This window comes from Schistocerca cancellata, chromosome 1 (assembly GCF_023864275.1).
Source record: "Schistocerca cancellata isolate TAMUIC-IGC-003103 chromosome 1, iqSchCanc2.1, whole genome shotgun sequence".
NCBI lineage: Eukaryota > Metazoa > Arthropoda > Insecta > Orthoptera > Acrididae > Schistocerca > Schistocerca cancellata.
In genome coordinates, this window is record NC_064626.1 from 910,261,052 (window position 1) to 910,277,199 (window position 16,148).

At 42.3% G+C, this 16,148-nt stretch overlaps 1 protein-coding gene and 1 long non-coding RNA gene across 2 annotated transcripts in view; one reads left to right on the forward strand and one right to left on the reverse strand.

The window, feature by feature from the left end:
• LOC126191202 (uncharacterized) overlaps positions 1 to 16,148 on the reverse strand; it is a 168,357-nt gene that overhangs the window by 148,617 nt on the left and 3,592 nt on the right. The gene's annotated exons all lie outside the window — the stretch shown is intronic.
• Positions 1 to 16,148, forward strand: part of LOC126191192 (esterase E4-like) — a 207,433-nt gene that overhangs the window by 1,699 nt on the left and 189,586 nt on the right. The window lies entirely within an intron of this gene.

A 16,148-nucleotide genomic window follows, 5' to 3' on the forward strand; every position in this document is an offset into this window, starting at 1 on the left:
TTTCTATCCGTTTCATTCCGTTCTGTCAAGTGTGAATCGACTTTAACCCTCACATTACCAAGAGCGGAGTACTTTATGCCCACCATTTGAAAATGTTGTAATCTGGTGAATTACTTTATATGTTAAAATTTTTAAAAAATATTTATTGTTTGTAATGAATTCTTCTGTCAGATTCCATTATGTTTTAAATTTTTCAGTTAAACTTAATCCAAAAATTTAAGTCTCAGTAGTAGATGTCACTTTTCCCAATGAATGTCGTATTCGGTATTTCTAGGTTCTGGGCCTTACTTACGCATCAGTACATCTTTAAAAAAAATCTTGAGAGTAAAAGTCGACAACAGTGAGCTAAATTTGTATTTTTCAAATTTTTTTTGGTATGGTCATAAAGGCTGTACACGTTACACAAAGTGCGTTGATATTGCTAAGAATGTACTAAAAGGTAATTTCGAGTTGCGGACCCTACTGACACATCAGTACCTCTTCAAAAAGTATGTTGTTAATTTAATTCAACAACAGTAACGAAGTTTGGAAGGTAGGAGACGAGGTACTGGCAGAAATAAAGCTGTGAGGACGGGGCGTGAGTCGTGCTTTGGGTAACTCAGTTGGTAGAGCACTTGCCCGCGAAAGGCAAAGGTCCCGAGTTCGAGTCTCGGCCCGGCACACAGTTTTAATCTGCCAGGAAGTTTCACAACAGTAACGAATTTCGTATTTTTTAAAAAAAATTAGGGTAGACATAAAGTATAGCGTGTTATGCCTTGGTATTGTTAGGGTTAAGCTAACGCAGGGCGCTCTTCTGCGTTGTGTATGTCTGTTCAGATCAGGCAAAATTATGTTGTATATCACTCTACTTTCTCGAGTGTTTAACTAAAGACGTATACATTTTATCCTACAATTTGTATTTATCATCGTCCGTATCACGTTTTTTCGTTCTGATGTGAGAAAAAAACTTTACAGTGAACGTAGATTTAAATACTGCGATGTAGGCAGATGTCTTCATACATTCTACGTGCGAATGGCGTACAAAAGAATACCGGTGATAACACATATTCCCTCAGCTGCAAGAGATAATTGTGATTAGTCTATTTCCCCCCTATGATCTAACTGTACTTAATTAATAGCACGATCAGAGGTATTTGGATGTGAACGCAGAAGGTCTATTTTGCTTACAGTATAATTGTTTGTATGAAAATAATCCAAGCAAATTAAAAAAAGCTACAGTGGTTATTACTTGTTCTACTTACATTTTAAAAGAAAAACAGAACTGTTGCTACTTTCGAATGGCAGTGTTTCATTAGCAGGCAGTAGTAAACGTTTAATGCTTACTGTCTATTGTTGGCAGATGGATGTGGGTTCTTGTTGATAGTACTGTGTTGCTATAGCCAATCTCTTACGGAGCGCTGACGCCGTTGAAACGTTTATACCCTATAAACTAACCGACTTAACGTTTGCCGTCGTCATGTTTCATTTTCTCAAGATGACAAAAGAGGAAGCGAGCCCTAGTGGTATTGCCCTCCACGTTCAAAGCAGTCACGCCGCATTCACATTTGAACAATTGACCACGTTGTTAGAAGCTACAGAACTTTGGCTATCGTGATACGAAACTGCGAATAGGAACTCTCATCCATCTGGCCAATAACAGGACAAGAAGAGACTGTGTAAAACGGATACTGCACTTCAACGTAGTCGTCGGCGGGGGTGGCCGAGTGGTTCTAGGCGCTACAGTCTGGAACCGAGCGACCGCTACGGTCGCAGGTTCGAATCCTGCCTCGGGCATTGGATGTTTGTGATGTCCTTAGGTTAATTAGGTTTAAGTAGCTCTAAGTTCTAGGGGACTGATGACCTGAGAAGTTAAGTCCCATAGTGCTCAGAGCCATTTGAACCATTTTTTTAACGTAGTCGTGAATCCTCGTTTTTCACAATAATACAAACTGTTAGCATATACACTTTTGCAGTTACTCTGAGCTACTAGTGAAGATTGTAAAGCGGGAAGATGCGGTGCGATGGAGAATTCTACCGAGATTGGTATCTTTTTCTTTTAGAAAATTGTTGCGACAGACATAGGCGATTTCTCTAGTCACTGAAACATTTACAGTAGCTACTACCGGCGCTTGAACGGCCCAGTCGAATGAATACCATTTCGTTCAGATTCCTGACACTAGAAAATACGAGACACCGACGCCATAACCCTTAAGTCTTAAAATATGTCCTATCATCCTGTCCCTTCTCCTTGTCACTGTTTTCCAAATATTCCTTTCCTCTCCGATTCTGCGCAGAACCTCTGCGTTCCTTACCTTATCAGTCCATCTAGTTTTCAACATTCATCCATAGCACCACATCTCAAATGCTTCGATTCTCTTCTGTTCCGGTTTTCCCTACAGTTCATGTTTCAAAAAGATTTCAAAATCTTTACGCAGTATAAAATTCTCTCAGTCGCGAATACGTCTACAGGATTTCAGAGCTCTGTTGCGCCAAAGGACGAATTGTCACTGATTCGAGAGTACAATTTTGTCAATAGACCCGGCTAAAACACCTTAGAAAAATTACGCTATTAAGTAAAATCAGTAAGCGGACCGAAATTGTCTACTCAGTCGCTCAGTAATCATAACGGCACGGAAATGGAGATGACGAAGAGAACACCGAAATTCTGAATTCGGCTTTCCCAAATTGGTAACCGCGGACTATCGCAGTAAAGTTTCTACTTTCAATCATCACACTAAAGCCGAAATGGTAAATACTGAGATAAACGATCGCGTAATAGAAAATCAGGTTGATGCTGCGTTCCTCAACTTCAGGGAGGCATTCAGTACAGTTCCGCATTGTCATTTAGTAAAAAAGGAAACAAGCTTACTGTGCATCACAACTTTCTCGTAGAAAGAACTCCTCATGTCGTTCATAACGGAACATCAGTAATTTTGGGGGTATCTCAATGAAGTGTTACAGGGCCGTTACTTTTTACAATTTGCAGCATATATTAATTATCTAGTGGATAACTTGGAAGCTTCGCCACGCTACGCGCTTACAGCAAGGTTGCAACGGAAAAGATTGTGATGAAATGGTGCAAAACTTATAGAGGATCAGTGTTTTGTGCAGGAACTTTAAGCTTACCCTGAATGTAAGTAAATGAAACATGTAGGCGAAGTGATGCACAATTGTTCGATTACCCTGTGGCAAGTCTCAGGAAACAGTCACTACCATAAAATATCTAGGTGTAACTATACGCAACGACCTTAGTTAGGAGAATATTAAGCAAATATAACTCATACACAGAAGAAATGGCTTAATATACATTTTCGTCAGATTCTTGAGTATGGCACATCAGTCTGGGATTAAGATAGAGAAGTTCCAACGAAGAGCGGCTTGTTTCGTCACAAAGTCCTTTGGTAAACTCGACAGCGTTAGGTCGTCCTCACACAGAACGTGAAAGCGTTCTTGGACGGGGGGCTGATCGAGTTTTGTGACCTCTCACCACGAATTCTATGTTCCAGAGTATTTCGAAACGTGAAAGACTGAATAACGGAAGTCAGGTTTTTGCTTCATGGAGACGAATGTATCCAATGAGATGCAAGATCGGTTTCTATGTTAGAAGCAGAACATAGGAGACACAGTACTAGGTTGTGTTGTTTGCAATTGAAGGCTATATTTGGTGAGTTTTTGCATTATAAGTTAAGCGTTATGAACGTATATTGTTTCAGAGCACCAGTACATTGAGGATCTCTCGAAAACATGTTGTTTTTGGTACGCTTTGATGTAATAAAACGACACTAAACGATATCCTGGTGGTTAAAGAATTTTCGTATTTGGTTGTTTTCATATTGTAACTTGTGCGTTATAAAAATATGCCGTTTTGTTCCAAAGGCGCATTGAAGATTCATCAAAAAAGGGTCGTTCTTTATCTGGTTTGTTATAATTAAATGTCAGTTAATGACATGGTGGCAGTTAAAGCCTTAAGGATATCGTAACATCAGACACGGATATTCATAACACCAGTTCACTGTCACGTAATGTATAAACATGTAGTGTGAAGTAAATTGTTGTTGGTTCGCAATATGTGTTTGCAAATTTTTCATCTTATCGTTTTCTAACAGATACTCGGACTTAATTTCATAGAAGTATGTTTGTAAGATTCGATGTAAGGTGATTCAATTTTCTCAACATACCTGGCAACAGAGACCAATGAAATGCAATATTGCTTTCTCCATCACTGTCTGATTCGATAGCAATTCAGTATTTATTTATTTATTTATCTATTCATCCAGAAAGCTTTCCAGAATGTGGGATTCCTTCATAAATAATTTGTATGATCGTATGCACGAAACACATGTACACTGAAATGAGACCGTAATTTTTATTTTTTTAAAGATGTATATCTGACTATAATAGAATTCTGATTGAGAACAAAAAGAAATGGAAATTATTTACTTTTCCTTCAAATCATAAAGAAATCATTTCTCTGACTGTGAGTTTTAAAATATTCCTTAACAACCCCTAACAACTGTTCTGCAATGCTCCTGTATGCAACGGACTACTTTCCTCCTCTTGCCGCTGCAACTGCGTGATCAGCAACATGCTAAAAATACACTCCTGGAAATGGAAAAAAGAACACATTGACACCGGTGTGTCAGACCCACCATACTTGCTCCGGACACTGCGAGAGGGCTGTACAAGCAATGGTCACACGCACAGCACAGCGGACACACCAGGAACCGCGGTGTTGGCCGTCGAATGGCGCTAGCTGCGCAGCATTTGTGCACCGCCGCCGTCAGTGTCAGCCAGTTTGCCGTGGCATACGGAGCTCCATCGCAGTCTTTAACACTGGTAGCATGCCGCGAGAGCGTGGACGTGAACCGTATGTGCAGTTGACGGACTTTGAGCGTGGGCGTATAGTGGGCATGCGGGAGGCTGGGTGGACGTACCGCCGAATTGCTCAACACGTGGGGCGTGAGGTCTCCACAGTACATCGATGTTGTCGCCAGTGGTCGGCGGAAGGTGCACGTGCCCGTCGACCTGGGACCGGACCGCAGCGACGCACGGATGCACGCCAAGACCGTAGGATCCTACGCAGTGCCGTAGGGGACCGCACCGCCACTTCCCAGCAAATTAGGGACACTGTTGCTCGTGGGGTATCGGCGAGGACCATTCGCAACCGTCTCCATGAAGCTGGGCTACGGTCCCGCACACGGTTAGGCCGTCTTCCGCTCACGCCCCAACATCGTGCAGCCCGCCTCCAGTGGTGTCGCGACAGGCGTGAATGGAGGGACGAATGGAGACGTGTCGTCGTCAGCAATGAGAGTCGCTTCTGCCTTGGTGCCAATGATGGTCGTATGTGTGTTTGGCGCCGTGCAGGTGAGCGCCACAATCAGGACTGCATACGACCGAGGCACACAGGGCCAACACCCGGCATCATGGTGTGGGGAGCGATCTCCTACACTGGCCTTACACCACTGGTGATCGTCGAGGGGACACTGAATAGTGCACGGTACATCCAAACCGTCATCGAACCCATCGTTCTACCATTCCTAGACCGGCAAGGGAACTTGCTGTTCCAACAGGACAATGCACGTCCGCATGTATCCCGTGCCACCCAACGTGCTCTAGAAGGTGTAAGTCAACTACCCTGGCCAGCAAGATCTCCGGATCTGTCCCCCATTGAGCATGTTTGGGACTGGATGAAGTGTCGTCTCACGCGGTCTGCACGTCCAGCACGAACGCTGGTCCAACTGAGGCGCCAGGTGGAAATGGCATGGCAAGCCGTTCCACAGGACTACATCCAGCATCTCTACGATCGTCTCCATGGGAGAATAGCAGCCTGCATTGCTGCGAAAGGTGGATATACACTGTACTAGTGCCGACATTGTGCATGCTCTGTTGCCTGTGTCTATGTGCCTGTGGTTCTGTCAGTGTGATCATGTGATGTATCTGAACCCAGGAATGTGTCAATAAAGTTTCCCCTTCCTGGGACAATGAATTCACGGTGTTCTTATTTCAATTTCCAGGAGTGTATTTATAAAGCAATACTTCGATCCAGGCAGAGTGCAATGCATGGTCATAATAATTGCAATAACTACTGCCATATTTTTTATGCATAGATAGAAAAACTGAATATCAGGAGAGGTTTGGTCAACTAGCCATAAACAGTGTAAAAAAATTAAAGAAACTAATAAAGCCTTTCATTTACTATACACGCAAAATAGATTATTTAAACACTGACAAACTGTACATATACCTAAATTATTCCACGAAGTTCTTACTCAATAAACACATCTCCGGTCACAACAAACAGGCGAATATTACTCTCAATGTATGCATGCACAAATCTGACAAAATCCCTCCAGTGCGCAAGCAAGCAACAGCTACGTGCAGCAAAAATCCTTAGTTAATACCGAAGTCTCCTCTGGCGCTACTAGTACAATCATCGCAGGCTGCGACCTTTCATGTCGCGAGGCTTCTTTCCACCGTAGGCTACTTTCGACCACTTCCTATTCCTCTCAGCTGTTCGCTACTCGTGATAATATCTGACTCACAGTTTGTGTACTCACACCACAGCAGAATCATTGGTCAACTTTGCAAAGAAGTATTAACGTCCACCTTTCAACATGCATGCATGTATGAACACTTGAATGGATACATGCATGCGCACACACACACACACACACACACACACACACACACACAAGCGCTCGCGCGGACATGCAGACAGACAAACGTGTGTGCACTTGCACACTTGAAGTACAGAAAATTTAACGTTACTACTGCAGTAAATTATGGTTTTTCAGTTTGTCTACAGCAGTGGTTCCCAACAGGTGGTCAACGGATCCGCAGGGGTCCGCGAGCTATGCCAGAGGGGTCCGCAAGATGCATGAGCAGAGCTTTAGCGAATCCAAACTTCTGCGTGTAGCGTCTTCCTAGAGCCAACTGACACTAGCACATTCTAGCGCAAAACTAGAATTAGATAATAAATGTTGTTCTACCAAGAACCGACGGAAGATTCTGTTAATAGAATTAGATGCAAATAGTTCTGCTGTATGCCGTTAGACTACGCGCGCTGCCTCTTTGCAGCCGACAACTGACAGTCACTTCACACAGGAACTCGCATTTCAGACGACAATCGGCCACTGTTAATTTATTTCCAGTGCTTTCAAAGGCCGTATTGTTTACATATTCAATATTCTGTATTAAAACAGTAGTGTTTGTATAACGTTGTTTTTTGAGGAAGCTACAGTTCGCGTAGTTAAAAATGGACCGTTGGTTAAAAAGTGGTTCGTTAAAACGAGAAAGGCCTACAGATGAAGAGGAAGATAATGCGTTTGTTATACTAAACACTCACATTTGAACACAACGATTTTGAGCAATAATCAAAAATTTAACAATAACAATGGTGGCTAAATTGAAAAAGTTTTAAGCTCAATATTTTTTCAGTAATGAATATTCAGTGTTTTTTCTAAGTACCAAAAATAGTAAACGTATCAAAAGACTCTTAATTTGGCTTTTTTTAGGTACTTGATACTGTGGTATGACAAGGTACGAATCATGCTCGATGAGGGGGTCCTCGAAAAAATTTTGTTGGGAACCCCCTGGTCTACAGGACAGCTTGCACTGCTTGCAGTAAGAGATTTTGTATTTTCTTTTTCAAGTCTTATATGTCACATATTCCAAAATGTCTGCTAATTTCTGAGAAAGTAGAGCAAATATGGACGTAAATCTGTACAACGAGATTTTGTTAAGGCGACTGTAGTAGGAAAAACGGTCTGAGACAAGACATGCAGCTGCGCTGGGTAGCCGCGCGGTCTTGGGCGCCTTGAAACGGTTCGCACGGCTGTCCCCATCGGAGGTTTGAGGCCTCCCTCGGGCATGGGTGTGTGTTGTCCTTAGCGTAAGTTAATTTAAGTTAGGTTAACTAGTATGTAAGCCTAGGGACCGATGACCTCAGCGGTTTGGTCCCTTAGGAACTTGCAACCACCAAGATAAGCAGTAACTTGTGTCACGTCAGCCATCGCGATGGGTACCATTAAAAAAATGCGTTCTATGAACTTATTTAGTATTAAATTACGATCGATGTATCACAAGGCAGGCTCAAACTCTGTTTCCTATGAAGAAGAAGGAAAAAAGAGCTATGCTCAACGAATGTGTTTTATAAGGTTGCTGGCCAACTTTGTGGCAGTGACTCTTTTACTGCTGTAACACATTTCTTTAAAAATCATTATAGATCCTAATTGTCTTCTTTTTTAAGTAGAGTATTGATATATTTCATCCTACCATTACCGAATAATCCATTAAAACTACAGTCGTCCACAAAATGTACACATCCAGCTAATAATATGACATTTATTCGAATCTTTCTGAAGAAGAGAAATTTGTTAACATCGAGTATAGATTTAAGTGTCAGGAAGTCGTCTCTGAAAGTATTTGTATCGAGTGTAGCCATGTATGGAAGTGACACATGGACGATAAATAGTTTGGACAAGAAGAGAATAGAAGCTTTCGAAATGTGGTGCTACAGAAGAATGCTGAAGATTAGGTGGGTAGATCACATAACTAATGAGGAGGTATTGAATAGAACTGGGGAGAAGAGGAGTTTGTGACACAACTTGACAAGAAGAAGGGACCGGTTGGTAGGACATGTTCTGAGGTATCAAGGGATCATAAATTTAGCATTGGAGGGCCGCGTGGAGGGTAAAAATCGTAGAGGGAGACCAAGAGATGAATACACTAAGCAGATTCAGAAGGATGTAGGTTGCAGTAAGTACTGGGAGATGAAGAAGCTAGCACAGGATAGAGTAGCAAGGAGAGATGCATCAAACCAGTCTCAGGACTGAAGATAACAACAACAACAACATTCGAATTTACGACTCAGAAAAAAGATCACTGTCATTTCCATCGGAGCCAGTATTACTCATCTCTAGTAGACAAATTGCACAACGATCTCAGGTAAACCTATTCGGTAATGGAAATGCCGTGTGGATAGGGTCTCCCGTCACGTAGACCGTTCGCCCTGTGCAAGTCTTTCTAGTTGGCGCCACTTCGGCGACTTGCGTGTCGATGGAGTTGAAATAATGATGATAAGGACAACACAACTTCCAGTCCCTGAGCGGAGAAAATCTCCGATCCAGCCGGGAATCGAACCCGGGCCGTTAGGCATGACATTCCTCTTTAATAGGTTTACTCGACAAACAATGTCTCCTGCATGTAACAGGAAAGCGTAATATATTCTACATCACAATCAATCAGACTCTCTAGAGCAGACGCGTAGTTGTTCTTTGCATTCTCTGATTTACTCTCACTACAGTTTTCCATACCGATTTGCTTAGGACAAATAGACAGTCATCCGGATATGTAACATAGAATATGACAAAGATATAGACCATAATACTACTGTTAGCACGCCGTTCGGTATTCTGTGTAACCCTTAATCATTACAGTTTGGTGGGAGTGGATGTGCTTCCCCCCAGTCACTGTTATTGTGGTCTTCAGTCCAGAGACTGGTTTGATGCAGCTTTCTATGCTACCGTATTCTGTTCAAGCTTCTTCATCTCGAAGTACCTACTGCAACCTACATCCTTCTGAATCTGCTTAATGTATTCATCTCTTGGTCTCCCTCTACGATTTTTACCCTCCAAAAAATGGCTCTGAGCTCTATGGGACTTAACATCTGAGGTCATCAGTGCCCTAGAACTCAGAACTACTTAAACCTAACTAACCTAAGGACATCACACACATCCATGCCCTAGGCAGGATTCGAACCTGCAGCCATAGCGATCGCGCGGTTCCAGACTGAAGCGCCTAGAATCGCTCGGCCACACCGGCCGGCTTTTACCCTCCACGCTGTCCTCCAATACTAAACTGGTGATCCCTTGATGCCTCAGAATATGTCCTATCAAACGATCCCTTCTTCTAGTCAGGTTGTTCCACAAATTCCTCTTCCCCCATTTCTATTCAGTACCTCCTCATTAGTTACGTGATCTGTCCATCTAATCTTCATCGTTCTTCTGTAGCACCACATTTCGAAAGCCTGCATTCTCTTCTTATCTAAACTATTTATCGTCCACGTTTCACTTCCATACATAGTTACTTCCTGACACAAAGATCTGTACTCGATGTTAACAAATTTCTGTTCTTCAGAAACGCTTTCCTTGCCATTGCCAGGCTACATTTTATATTCTCTCTACTTTGACTATCATCAGTTACCTCCCTCCTCAAATAGCAAAACTCATCTACTACTTTAAGTGTCTAATTCCCTCAGCATCACCTGATTGAATTCGACTACATTCCATTATTTTCGTTTTGCTTTTGTTGATGTTCATCTTATATCATGCTTTCAAGACAATGTTTATTCCGTTCAACTGCTCTTCCAGGTCCTTTGCTCTCTCTGACAGAATTACAGTGTCATCGGCAAACGTCAGAATTTTAATTTCTTTTCCATGGATTTTAATTCCTACTCAAAATTTTTCTTTTGTTTTCTTTGCTTGCTCAATATATAGATTGAATAACATCGGTGATAGGCTACAACCCTATCTCACTCCCTTCCCAACCACTGCTTCCCTTTCATGCCCCTCGACTCTTATAACTGCCATCTGGTTTCTGTACATATTGTAAATAGCCTTTCGTTCCCTGTATTTGACCCCTGCCACCTTCAAAATTTGAAAGAGAATATTCTAGAAAACATTGTCAAAAGCTTTCTCTAGGTCTACAAATGCTAGAAACGTAGGTTTGCCTTTCCTTCACTTACCTTCTAATATAAGTAATAGGGTCAGTATTGCCTCACGTGTTCCAACATTTCTACGGAATCCAAACTGATCTTCCCCAAGGTCGGCTTCTACCAGTTTTCCCATTCGTCTGTAAAGAATTCGTGTTAGTATTTCGCAGCTGTGACTTATTAAACTGATAGTTCTGAAAATTTCACACCTGTCAACACCTGCTTTCTTTGGGACTGGAAATATTGTATTATATTCTTCTTGAAGTCTGAGGGTATTTCGCCTGTCTCATTGTCAGGGCTGGCTCTCCTAAGGCTGTCAGTAGTTCTAATGGAATGTTGTCTACTCTGGGGCCTCGTTTCGACTCAGGTGTTTCAGTGCTCTGTCAAACTCGTCACGCAGTATCGTATCTCCCATTTCATCTTCATCTACGTCCTCTTCCATTTCCATAATATTGTCCTAAAGTACATCGCCCTTGTATAGACCCTCTACGTACTCCTTTCACCTATCTGCTTTTTCTTCTTTGCTTAGAACTGGTTTTCCGTCTGAACTCTTTGATGTTCATGCAAGTGGTTCCCTTTTCTTCAAAGGTCTCTCTAATTTTCCTGTAGGCAGTATCTATCTTTCCCCTAGTGACAGATGCTTCGACAGTTGTCCTCTAGCCATTCCTGCTTAGCATTCCTGTCGATCTCATTTTTGAGACATTTGCATTCCTTTCTGTCTACTTCATTCACTGCATTTTTATATTTTCTCCTTTCATCAGTTAAATTCAATATCTCTTCTGTTATCCAAGGATTTCTTCTACCCCTCGTCTTTTTACCTACTTGATCCTCTGCTGCCTTCAGTATTTCGTCTCTCAAAGCTACCCATTCTTCTTCTACTGTATTTCTTTTCCCCTCCGTGTCCATCATTCCCTAATGCTCTCTCTGAAAGTCTCTACAGCCTCTGGTTCTTTCAGTTTATCCACGTCCCATCTCCTTAAATTCCTACCTTTCTGCAGTTTCTTCAGTTTTAGTCTACAGTTCATAACCAATAAATTGTGGTCAGAGTCCACATCTGCCCCTAGAAATGTCTTACAATTTAAAACCTAGTTCCTAGTTCTCTGTCTTTCCATTATATAATCTATCTGAAACCTTCCAGTGTCTCCAGGCCTCTTCCACGTATACAACCGTCTTTCATAATTCTTAAACCAAGTGTTATTAAGTTATGCTCTGTACAAAATTCTACCAGGCGGCTTCCTCTTTCATTCCTTGCCCCCATTCCATATTCACCTACTACTTTTCCTTCTCTTCCGTTTTCTACTGTCGGATTCCAGTCCCCCATGACTGTTAAATTTTCGTCTCCCCTCACTATCTGAATGATTTCTTTTATCTCATCATACATTTCTTCAGTCTTTTCATCATCTGCGTAGCTAGTTGGCATATAAACTTGCACTACTGTGCTAGTTGTGGGCTTCGTGTCTATCTTGGCCACAATAATGTGTTCACTATGCTGTTCGTAGTAGCTTACCCGCGCTCCTATTTTTTGATTAATTATTAAACATTCTCGTGCATTACCCCTATTTGATTTTGTATTTATAACCCTGTATTCACCTGACGAAAAGTCTTGTTCCTCCTGCCACCGAACTACACTAATTCCCACTATATCTGACGTTAAACTATCCACTTCCCTTTTTAAATTTTTTAACCTACCAGTCCAACTAAGGGATCTGACATTACACGCTCCCCCAGTCGTATCTACTTTAATTCTCCATATGGTAAATGGGTTGATCCTATGTCAGTCTGTTTGTCTTAGCAATTTCGTACATCTGACGGTTCGCTGTTGTGTTGGTCAACCGCTAGAATGGACATTTCGACGTTAAATAATTAAAACTATAGAGATAGAGTTCTACAACCGATTATTCAACCTGACTGCCAGTAATACATGTGACCCTTTACACGCCACCCACAGCTACTTTAACTTCGCGGAATGTTGTGCTTTAGATCTCACATCGATCCGTCTTGTCCGCAGCTCGTGGTCTATGGTTAGCGTTCCTGCCTCTCGATCACGGTTATCCCGTGTTCGATACCCGGCCAGGGTGTGGATTTTCTCTGCCCGGGGACTGGGTGTTTCTGTTGTCCTCATCATTTCATCATCATCACCGTCACTCCTGACAGTGGCAAGATTGGACTGTGCAAAAATTGGAGTGTGTAAAAACTGGGACTTTGTATGGGTGCTGATGACCGTGCAGTTGAACACCCCACATACCAAACATCATCATCGATCTGTCTTAGTATATGCCACTTCCCTCTCTCATGTGTCATCTTTTGTATGTGTATGGTAGACACAGAATGACAATTATTCGTGCAGATGAGTGAAAACAACATCTGGATAGAGAGGGAAGAACTTCTGGTCATATGGGGTCATTACGCTTTCAAGCACCTTGTATGCATCTGCTTGACTCATTACGTCGTTTAGACTTACATACAAGCATTAGTCAGAATTACTCCCACTATATTCCCCTCTCCCCCCTCATATTCTTAACACACTTATAAAACTCTCTGGGAAAGACGACGCTTTTGACGGTTTTTAGTTGCCTTAAATAACAACCAGGTATCCCAGTCTTGATTCAATAGCGTGTACCAAACTCCCTACCGTTACATGTCTGACGAACGGACGATCATTCCACCACTTCCGCATTGAGAGAGGTGCAAAATGTGTTTCTACAGCATACTAATTTACTTACGAGGACTATCCAACTGTGCTTACAAAAATAAAGAAATCTGGTTACAAGCAATAATTTTTCAAATATTTTTACACCCATTGGACTATGACAGGAGGAGCTCGCAGGCTGGGAGACAGATCTGTCGACAACCCGAACAGTGATGGACATGACCTACCACTCTCAGCAGTGATGAGGTATGGGCTAGTAGGTGGGGTGCGATTATGGCGTGCCTAATCATTCAGTTACGACAGCAGCTGTGACCTGCCACATAGATCTGGTGTTGTGGTCGGTATTGTTTGTGGGTGCTAGCCCGAGTTCGGCGATATCCTTATCTGACGGTATGGTGGAGAATAATGTCCTTGATTGAGAGAATATGTTTCTCATGCTTTAATATAGCATATTGAGTAATAACGTACGGCGTCGTTGTTGGAGTCAGTGGTAGGAATCTCCGTGTAATAGATAATTAAAACTATATGCAGACAGAACATAATTAATAAGTTTTTCTTGGACTTGAGCCTCAGGACAACTTAAGGCAATTTTCGAGTATTCTTACTACCTCCAGTAGGCAAACTGCAGCTGTTACGCAAGTTATCCATTAGTTGACACCACATGGATGTAATTGGCATAGAGTACAGTGGAACACATTGTAAATATTGTTTTTTGTAGTTCAAAAACAATTAAATAGTCTTACGCTGGGTCAAACACACGAACCATTATGTAGTTGTGTATTATAGTCTCCAATCTGGTAATAGCATATTCTTTAACCCAGGAAGAAGTAAAAGCACATTTCTCCTCTTGGTCACATGTCTGGACACTAAAAACTACAAGGCGGTTACCGATAACTTTGTTAGTTTATTATATATCTTTATAAACAGGAAGTCATCCTCTTTAAGCAGTCTATTCCAACTATCTTAGCGTTGCCCACAATCACAACACTTTTTCCCTGGCAGTCACCTTCCATGCAGAAGTTGTGGTCTAATGTTACATAGTCGGTATACTGTATGCAGGTGACAACCCCCCCCCCCCCCCCCTCTACTCATTACAACTCCTCTCGACCGATTACCACATCTTTATAGTTTAAGTACATCTGTGACTCCATGTCTATCACGTCCTCTGTATAAGTAATAAGCAACAGCAGAATCCATATTTTTTTTCCAAGGATCTGCCACAAGCTCTCTCTCTCTCTCTCTCTCTCTCTCTCTCTCTCTCTCTCACTCACACACACACACACACACACACACACACACACACTCAAACTTTAGCACAGGTCTCAGTCAATTAGCAGACAGATTGTGTAGTGATTCTAATAATCCACTCATCCTCAAAAGCTTTCAAAATGGTTCAAATGGCTCTGAGCACTATGGGACTTAACATCTGTGGTCATCAGTCCCCTAGAACTTAGAACTAATTAAACCTAACTAACCTAAGGACATCACACACATCCATGCCCGAGGCAGGATTTGAACCTGCGACCGTAGCAGTCGCGCGGTTCCAGACTGTAGGGCCTAGAACCGCTCGGCCACCACGGCCGGCTTCAAAAGCTTTCTGCGAAAGCATCCAAGACATCTATCTAGACACTTTGCTTCTGTGCTTATGTCACGCTTCTACCACACTCTAAACATAAATGCAGATCTCCTGTGTGACCACATCGTATCCAAATCTTTTTTACCGAATTTTGGAAAATTTCCACAAGTTTCGATATTTACATTTTTTCCGTATAAAGTGTACAAGCATAAATGTGCTCTTATTGCTTACATAATTAGATGTGTCTGGCAATTTTGTTTTACGCCATCAACTTTGATACAGAGCGCCAACCTATTTGTATACTTATTCCTCCACTGGCAACTCTAAGTGTCCAAATCAACGCTAAAACACACACACACACACACACACACACATATACACACACGCATCGTACATGGATATCTGTTGGAGGGAGTGTGTTGACGTTATTCTGCTGTAAACACACAGTTACACTATTTCTGGTATGACTTCCAGCAGGGACACCCACTCCCTTCCTCCACCGACGTTGGAGGCACGTAGACAGACTGCTACCTTTCCTCTCATAAGTGTTAGACTCTGATATTACCTGATTTATGGCTCGTCATTGGCGACATTGTGTCGTCGGAGCTCTAACGATATATGAGAGCTGAATTCGTAGTAGAATCTTAAAAGTCCAACACCTGTTGGTATTATTATAACCAGTACATGTATGTAATGGTTTTGCTGCGAAATAATGCTTTTTTTGTTAATAAGACTGTATGCAGCAGCTCGCTGACATGTAACATAAATTAATTTTCTGTCTACTTCGTGGTCGACAGGCGATACGCTGGTAGCTTCATGAAGCAGGCCCCTGGAGATTACAGACGAAAGCCGTTGGAAAAGAATTCTGGACCAGTACTCCTCGGTGATTCCCCTCTCTCAGTCTGCGTATGGTTTTTCCCGCGGTTACTTGAAGCCAATGAGATTGCTCTTCCTCGGGGACGTGCGACATAGATGTTGCACGATCGAAGCCTAGTCAGTATTCTCAGGGCTGTCAGCAGATTCACAGTGGCGATGTCTGTCCTCATACGTCTTAGATCTGTAGCACGGGCACGTATGAGTAGCATCTCTTCATAAATATGGTGCTGACTGCGCTGTTAGCAGGTCTGTGCAACTCGCATTTCCAACAGTCATTGTGCTTGTGTTGTTTGCATTTTTGAATCACGTTGGTTGGTGATTAGTCTTCCCAGGATATGCTTATCGGTGTACAGTGG